Raw genomic sequence first — 8,850 nt, forward strand, 5'->3', positions numbered from 1 at the left:
TTGCAGGACTGGCCTAGGGTAATTTTTAGGGGGGTTTTAATTATATTTTAAAATTTGACAAATATTTAAATATTCCTTTTAATTAATTTTAAATTTGTATTGTTTTGTATGTATTTTAAATAGATTGTCAGCCGCCCTGAGTCCTACGGGAGAAGGGCGGGATATAAATCCAAAAAATAAATAAATAAAATAAATAAAAGTTATGAAGTTTGTTATAAGTATCGATGGTGTCACTTCTTGGCCCTGATACTTAATAACATACTTTTAAATTTATTTTTGTATGGGGTTTTCTCTGTATTTTAATGCAATAAAATATGTCAGTGCACTGTGGTGGCTAGCTATTTATATCTGTGGATGTGATTTTGGCCAAAAACATCCTTACTTTTGGCACTATAATGGCAAGCTTGAGCAATGTGTTAGACTGTATTAGAGAATCATCTGTTTCATGTAGACCCTTATATCAAATTTTCAAAGATTTCATCCCAGCAAAAAAGTAACAAAGAGATCTCTGCCAGTAAACCATTTGTTTATTACATTTAACTCCCTTTTATTTCACAACCTATATTATGAAATAAGATTCCAAGACATTCCTAGAGACTGCACAGAATCAACCCAAGCCAGCCTAACTTCTGCAAATGGCTTCATCAAATATTTTCTGAAAAGCTGAACGTATCAGTTGAATAAAGTTTTAGGTTGGCCGCAATTTTTCTTTGCTATACAAATTTTTAATAATCTGAGAAGATTTGAAATATTCCTGGTATCTAATTATAGCCAACTATTTTTTTTAAAAAAAACTGATGCTAGATAACAATCTTTATATCTACTGAGCTATTTACAAACTGGATATAAACAAGCAGATCCACTGAATAAGTCAACAGTCTCCATTCTGGTGCCCTCCAGATCTTTGGGAAATTCCCAGTAAGCATGACCTACAGCTTGGATTTTAGGATTTGTAAGATTAACATATTTTGAGCATACCAGATGGAGGAAGAAAGGAATAAGTCTACCAAATATGAGGTGGCTCCAGTATAAGTTTTAACATGAGATCAGTTTCCTACTCTGAAATTACAACTTGATGTCAGTTTTCAGAGGAATAATAACAGTGCTGAGTGAGACTTCAGCTTCCAAACCAGCTGTAGATCAAAAAGAATTTCAAGTAATTAATGCTGGAGATATATTTATGCACCCTTCAGAAGACAAGTGCTGTATATCATCTCTTCTTTATCTCCTTATCCCAGTTGAAGACCGTCATCTTGAACTAAAACCTATAAAAGATGATGAGGCTAATAACATGTTTAAACAAGGTTGGTGGCATGCCTTACATTTCTGCCTTGATTTCTCTTGAAGCTGATGTAGGTCTTCATAATGACCTACCGATCCTAAATGGCAATTCTGGATTGGGTGGCGTCAGGCAGTGTTTAAGGCAAGAATGATGTCAGTCTGGATTAGCATTAAAATTCCAGTCACTTATTTGCATGTTCTTATATGGTGCCATATGTTTTCTCAACGAGAGATTTATCTGAGAAGCAGATGGCACAGTACTAGTGATTTAAACTGCAATGCTATACACGCACTCATCAGAGAGTAAGCCCGTTGAAATCTGAATTCTTTGCTGCTGACATGAGCATAAGAGTGTATTTATTAGGGAGTTACCATTTATCTAATACTAGAATGGGCAATTCAATTATTCATTGTTAACACGTAGAACACATCTTTCTATAAAATATCTAAGATGATTTTACACTTAGAATAACAACATGCAAAAAAAAAAAAGAAATCAAACAAAATTTCCTATAGAAATCATAGCAATAGACTGCAGTTGGGCAGAATTCTATAAAAGCTTGCTAGGAGAAAGTTTTATTATTATTATTATTATTGCGGGTCTAAACCCTGAACACTGTAGGGTTAAAATGATTCTTGAAAAAATCTGATCAAATATGAAGAATACGTAGAAGCTATAACAGATACAAAATGCAGAGGCCTGCCTATGGTCGGTAAGTCCAGCTATAAACCTGAAATATCAATTCTCTGGGCACTGCAGGTAGGTTTCTGAATACAATTTAAAATTTTGGGTGTTTTTTTTAAATCTATAAAGCCCTTTATGGCTTTCAATTATTTCCAGGACTGACTTCTGATAGAATTGATTTCATCTCAAGTAGGAAAATTTCAGCTTATATATGAGATTTGGAGTGAAATACTTATGACTCCATTCCTTTAGAACAATCTTCTTCCAAAGCTTTGAAGGACTGTTTCTATGCAATTTCTCAGTAAATTGCATAATTGAAGCTTTCCGCAGAGTTTTTAATTTATGAAAACCATTGCTTGGATTGTAGTTGCCAGAGTAGGTTATGCTTTTATTGGTTTAATTGGTTTTATATATTTGTTTTTATTGATATTTTACTTTTCATTTTGTAAAACTAGACAGTACTGTTATAATAATAATAATAATAATAATAATAATAATAATAATAATAATAATAATAATAATAATAATAATAATGATAAAGTTGGAAGGGACCTTGGAGGTCATCTAGTCCAACCCCCTGCTCAGGCAGGAAACCCTATACCATTTCGGACAAATGGCTGTCCAGTTTCTTCTTAAAAACTTCCAGTGTTGGCGCGTTCACCGCTTCTGGAGGCAGGTTATTCCACTGGTTAATTGTTCTAACTGTCAGGAAGTTTCTCCTTAGTTCTAGGTTGCTTCTCTCTTTGGTTAGTTTCCACCCGTTGCTTCTTGTCCTGCCTTCAGGTGCTTTGGAAAGTAGCTTGACTCCCTCTTCTTTGTGGCAGCCCCTGAGATATTGGAACACTGCTATCATGTCCCCCCTCGTCCTTCTCTTCGTTAAACTAGACATACCCAATTCCAGCAACCGTTCCTTTCAGAGTTTGATGGAAAAAAAGATCGTAAATCAATGCCACCCTCGAAAGGATGAATAAACGGGAATCCATTATCACCAGCAAAAATTCTCAAATAATTACCTGATAAGAAAATTGCACCAGCCCTGTTATTATTTTAGTGCTTATTTTTTGCATCTTATGTCATTATACTGTATCTTTCTCGAGATGCAGTGATCAGAACTACACACATTGTTTCCAACCTATCACATTATTCCAAGTGTGATTGTAATAGAAATGTATAAATGTTAACCAAATCAGTTGACATATTCATCCAACTATTCACCATTATTCAAAGATTTCTTCCTGTTCAATTACTACTAGGTCAAACTGCCTTCCGTGTAAATGCAAATCTGGATATATAGTTTTTAGTCCAACATACTTAACATTTTTACTTTCTTACATTGGTGAACCAAAGAATCATTTTAACCATTTCCCCTAGATTGGAGGAATTCTTCCAGAGCTTTACATTATCCCTTTTTAACCATCTTTATTAATATGTTTTTATTAGCTAATTTTGCCCTGATCTAGGTAGTAAAGTTTAGCATGTGTCTATCTATGGAAAGGACTATGTATAGTGGGCAACACTGAAAGGCTGACCTGCTCAGTTATTTTCTGATCCCACTTAGTGTTCAGGTATTATTGTTCAAAAGGGCCTGAATAGGGCCTGGAGCTAATTTGGATGTGGGTCAGAAATTATCTACTAAAAACATGGAAACATGAACAAACCTGTTGATTTAGAATCAGGCAATTGCAATGATTTAGGTCTGGTTTGAGCAGAATATTTTACTAGGTCTGTTGTTTGAACAGAACCCTTTCAAGTTTATCAGTCAAGTTTATCTGCCAAGTCACATAGGTCCTGTCACCTAATCTTTTGTAAACTCATTTGCTTCGCTGCATAGAGTGGAAAGCAAAGTTCACTGGTTTCAATATACATTGAAATAAATGTTGGTTTTAGTATAGGCTGGAATAGTTTTCAGTATACGTTGGAAAAAAAATTTGTTGGTCTTTCTAACATTGTTTATTACATTATATGAAATGCACATAAGTAAAAGAGGAATGGAAGAAAAAATTGCAATCTCAGATGACCAATGAAAACGTGAAACATGGTTTCTGCCGAAGACATCTGCATCTATACAATTTTCCCAAAACTTCAAGTTTGTATTAGAGATGGAAAATGAAAGGACTATTGGCACGTCTTCAGATGTATATAATATTGTATTTTTTAAAAAAAAATTCCAGAAAAAGATATTCTTAAGAGAAGTGTAATAATGATAATAGCAGTTTCTTAACCATTTTATTAGGGAATATTAAAAATAAAATCTGTAAATAGCAGTTGGCAACAATATACAAACAGTTATGATAATCAGTGTTCAGTGAGTCTCTGCTTTACATCAACAGGTCAATGGGAAAAGATGTAGAATATAATGCTAAAATAAATGGAATAAAATATTAGCACCTTATTAAACAAAGTCGGCAATTATGAGTTACTTTGAATCTAGTGCAAGTTAAAAAAAATACAGATTATTACATTATGTATAAAAGTACTGAAATTTGACTTGACAAGCAATCATCCAGCACAGTGCTTCTTAAGCTTTCTGCATGCATCACTAAACAAATGTTTAGGGACCACCCATTTAAACAAATACCTCTCCCTGCATTTTTGTCTTCAAGAGCAGGAGTGTTCATGTTTTTCAGCAAATAAGGTAATGATTATAGAAAAATCTGTGCATACCTCCTATCCCTTCCATTTAGAAAAACAAATCAAGTATTAACCTGCTTGAATTGTTTTATATTCTCAATGCCATGTAACAAAAAATTTTAGCATCAACTTGCCAGCCACAAGAGATCACACTTCTATACAGCATGTGCATCCAGTGTCTGTAACTTCATTCAACACCTGTTTTTTCTATACATGATTATTTATATCACCCCTTGTATACTGTAGTGGAAGAGTTTTCAGTCACTAATACATGTTTGTGAACCAATAATAATAACCCAAATTTCAGCCCACCCAGCTGACTAGGTGTGTGTGTGTGTGTGTGTGTTTGCTGAAGTGGTGACTAGGATTTGGCCAGTGACTACTGATCACAACAGACCTCCACAGGATTACCATCATGTGTGAATCACTTACCTGGAGGCTGAATTTATTTTTGTCTTCTAGTCCCTTTTTCATCCGTGACACGTTCTTCAGGTTGTGAAATCTGAGGGCCATGGCTCAACTCTGTCTTGAGGGTTTTTAATTAAGATTTAAGAATTAAGTCTCCTAATCCACAACTGAAAAACTAGCTTCCCATAACTTATATCCCACTTTCTAAATCTAAATTGGCATGATGTATGTGCTATTAAGTCCTCATATAAAAAGACCTAATAAAAGGTAAAAAGTACTTCTGATTATTAATATTTAGTTGCTACAGCTTGACAAATGCTAAAATAACTTTGACCAACTTTATGACACACCATGATGATTGCCAAAACGACATACACTATTAGGTGATATCATCAACCACATGCTACCTTATGTACTTGCACTCTGCTGCATGATGAACATACATAAATTATAGTGCTTTCATGATGACGTTTTGATGCACATTCCAGTATTTAGCTGTAATTTCAAGAGTGAAGCCTGCATTACCACTTATTTGTTAATCTCATATTCACACTTCAGCAGCCAACACCCAGATAAGCATGGGTTAACACCAGACAAACAATCAATCAATCAAAAAACAATACCATAATCAAGGAACTACTAAGGAGACAACCAATCCCCACCCCACCAACACTGGTTGGGCAAACTACAGTATATAAACAGAGAGCAAAATGAATGGATAATGATATGTCTGCAACAAAGCAGCTCAAACCATCATGGCAAAAAGTAGGGAACTGGCAGTTATAGATCTGCAATATTGGGATGCAAGAATTTCATCATCCCTGAATTATACCAACTAGTCAAACGAGTAATGTTCCAACAACATGCAGATCAAATGTCTAAGCAAGTGTGGGAAGAACCTTTTGTGTCCGGTTTTGAGGACTATGCCCTCTTTTTTTTCTATTCCCCTCCCCCCATCTTCTTTTCATGAATGGCATACCTTGTAGTACTTGCTAGTTCACTGGCCATTTCAAAATATGTGAGCAGTTATTTATATTACATATTTATTTTTGGGTGTTTCTAGTCAGTAGATTCTATTGCCCGGTGGGCATTTTGCTAGATCTGCAAAATGTTTCATCCCATGTACTATCTCTGCAAATTTAAAATTTTCATTAAAATTTAACTTTAACTTCACAGAACGTAGAATCAGAATGTAAATTCATGTCCTATCTAAATCATGACCAATAAATAAACAGATGCTTTGTTTAATTTATGTTTCATCTGAGGTCATTCAAACGAGTTGGGATTTTAATTGCATTTCATTAATAATAAATATGAAAAGATATGAAGAAATGTTCCAAAAAGTTGGGTTTTTTTAAAACAAATCCTTATTTATTTATTTACAAATCACTATGACCGTGTGATGCCATCACTCTGTGAGCCTTCATAACATAAAATTAGGTTGAGAGGCTGCCTCGCTCCAAGGTATCTGCTTACCTCACATGCTCTGAGAGGGAGTTTACACTCCTTCATTGAAGCAGTAGCCTTTTTTGTGAGCCAGCAAATGTTTCTCTTGGTGATAGCCCTATTTTATGGAATGATCTTCCTCTTGGTCTTTCGACCTTTAAAAGTGCTGTCAAGACCTAACACTTGCCCTGAGCCTTTGGGTTGTGAGGTGCCAAAGTCCTGATTGAATGGTGATGATGTTACTGCTATTTGGCTTACTATTTTATGGTTTTATTCTTGTCACTTGGAGCACACATTGCAGTTTTATATCCTTTTTTAAAAAAGGTTTTGCTGCATTTTCTTTTTGAAAGCCACTCAGGGGCAACTAGATTGAATGGGGGGGGGCTGTATATATGTTTTAAACAAACAAACAAATAAAAAAATAGGCTTAGGGAAAATAATCATTGCAGCAATGGAAATTTCTGCTTCTTTCAAAAATAGTTTTCTGGGTTATGAATTGAAGGCTTGTATTTTCTTTTTCAACTGCTTCTCCCTGAAAAACTCTCCCCAATCCCTCTCCCCAGCCTGGCTTTAAGATTAAGTGGGGGGGGGGGGGAAGAGAAGAATATCTATCACTGGACTTCAGAATTCAGGTAATTCAGAGCTTTGGCTCTCTGGATCCTGTCTGTCCTTTAAGGTAATCCAGATCAGGAAACCAAAACCAAGAATACTAACATGACATGGTTCCGACAGATGAAACTCTTTAAAAGAACTTCGAGGCATTGTTTACCTTAAATAATCTTTTATTCGAGAAACAAAGCATCGGCACTACATAGTTAAAGCCAAAAATTGAATCCCCCCCCCTGGGAACAAAGTAGCAAAGCACAATTTCCTCCTCCAATTAACAGTCATACATCACATCCCCCAATTATCTTGAAGCGTGTGCTTTCTCCCCAGCTCTCCAGCCCACCAAATGTTTATCAGCTCTGGGTGCAATAACCTTGATTCACACAGCTGAGTTATTGTTGTTATGACTAACTGGACTCTCATCCACATCCCACCTCCCAGCATCATCTAACTCTAAAAGTGAAAGAGAAAAGATGGCTACATTTCCATCTGTTGTCAAAGCAAGAACATCCGATGTTAGCAGCGTTGACACACTACCCTTATGGTAAGATTACAATACAGAATCTTGCAAGTCTGAAAGCATTCCTTCCCTCCTTGCCTTTATGTTCTAGAGTGGGGGTCTCCAAACTTGGCAACTTTAAGACTTGTGGACTTCAACTCCCAGAATTCCTCAGTCAGCCACTGGCTGAGGAATTCTGGGAGTTGAAATCCACAAGTCTTAAAGTCACTAAGTTTGGAGACCCCTGTTCTAGAGAACTAGGGACGATCCCCTCTGAGAAACTTTCTCAAATTACATTGCTGGTTTGCATCAAATTTTGTTTGTTAGCCTATTGTCTAGGTTGGGATTCTTCCTTCTGTTTTACAAGGTTATGCTCACTATCCATTACAGATCCTAACATTTCTGTTTTCCTGGCAGAGATTTGGGAAGGTCTAGATTCAAGAGGGATTTATTAACAAGCATTAGGGGCCAGTGGAGCAGAGTGTCTTTCTGGTGGTTTTGTTATTATGTTTAGTCGCCATTTTATATTTTGTATCTTATATTTATATATCATGTATATCTTTCTGTTATTTATGTTCATTTACTGTTTGAGTTTTGTTGTACTCCATCCAGAGTCATATTGTTTGAGTGGGGTATAAATCTAGTAGATAAATAAATGACATGAGAAATCTCTATGTTATAAAAATGCAAAAAAAAAAAAACCTTTAGAAAATGAAAAGGAAACGAGAACTGTGGTGCAAAGAGCTTTTTAGGGTCATCAAGAGGCTTACTATAGCCTACTGGAATGAATAGCTAATATTCAAGTTGTATGAATATTTGAAAACTCTTTTCAAGTATTTTTTGAGAAGAAGAGAGAGCTTGGAAAGAGTTAAGTTTAAAGTCCCTGTCCCACATTTTTAGACCTTACCTATGGATTTTGTTCTTGAGGCTATGATTCCCTCCTTGTATAACCTTACTTGTATCGTAGTTGAATAAATCCTATTGAATGCAATGGCTTTACTGTTAAACAGACTTGAATAATATTGTGTTATTAGTTATAATAACTCCATGTCCCATTAGGTTTAGAGCAGAAAGAAATAGATTTGTTTTATAATTTCCAGTATGCCATTAACCATTGTTCTTTGGTAATAATGAGTGTCTTGAAATCAAAGATGGGAAACCTTTTTCAGGCCAAGGGCTGTACAGGTAGTCCTTGACTTACATCAGTTCATTTAGTGACCATTCAAAGTTATAACAGTAGTGAAAAGAGTGATTTATGACTGTTTTTCACACTTACGGCCACTGCTGCATCCCC

The sequence above is a fragment of the Protobothrops mucrosquamatus genome, unplaced genomic scaffold, assembly GCF_001527695.2.
Source record: "Protobothrops mucrosquamatus isolate PMUCROS unplaced genomic scaffold, P.Mucros_1.0 scaffold734, whole genome shotgun sequence".
NCBI classification, from domain to species: Eukaryota; Metazoa; Chordata; class Lepidosauria; order Squamata; family Viperidae; genus Protobothrops; species Protobothrops mucrosquamatus.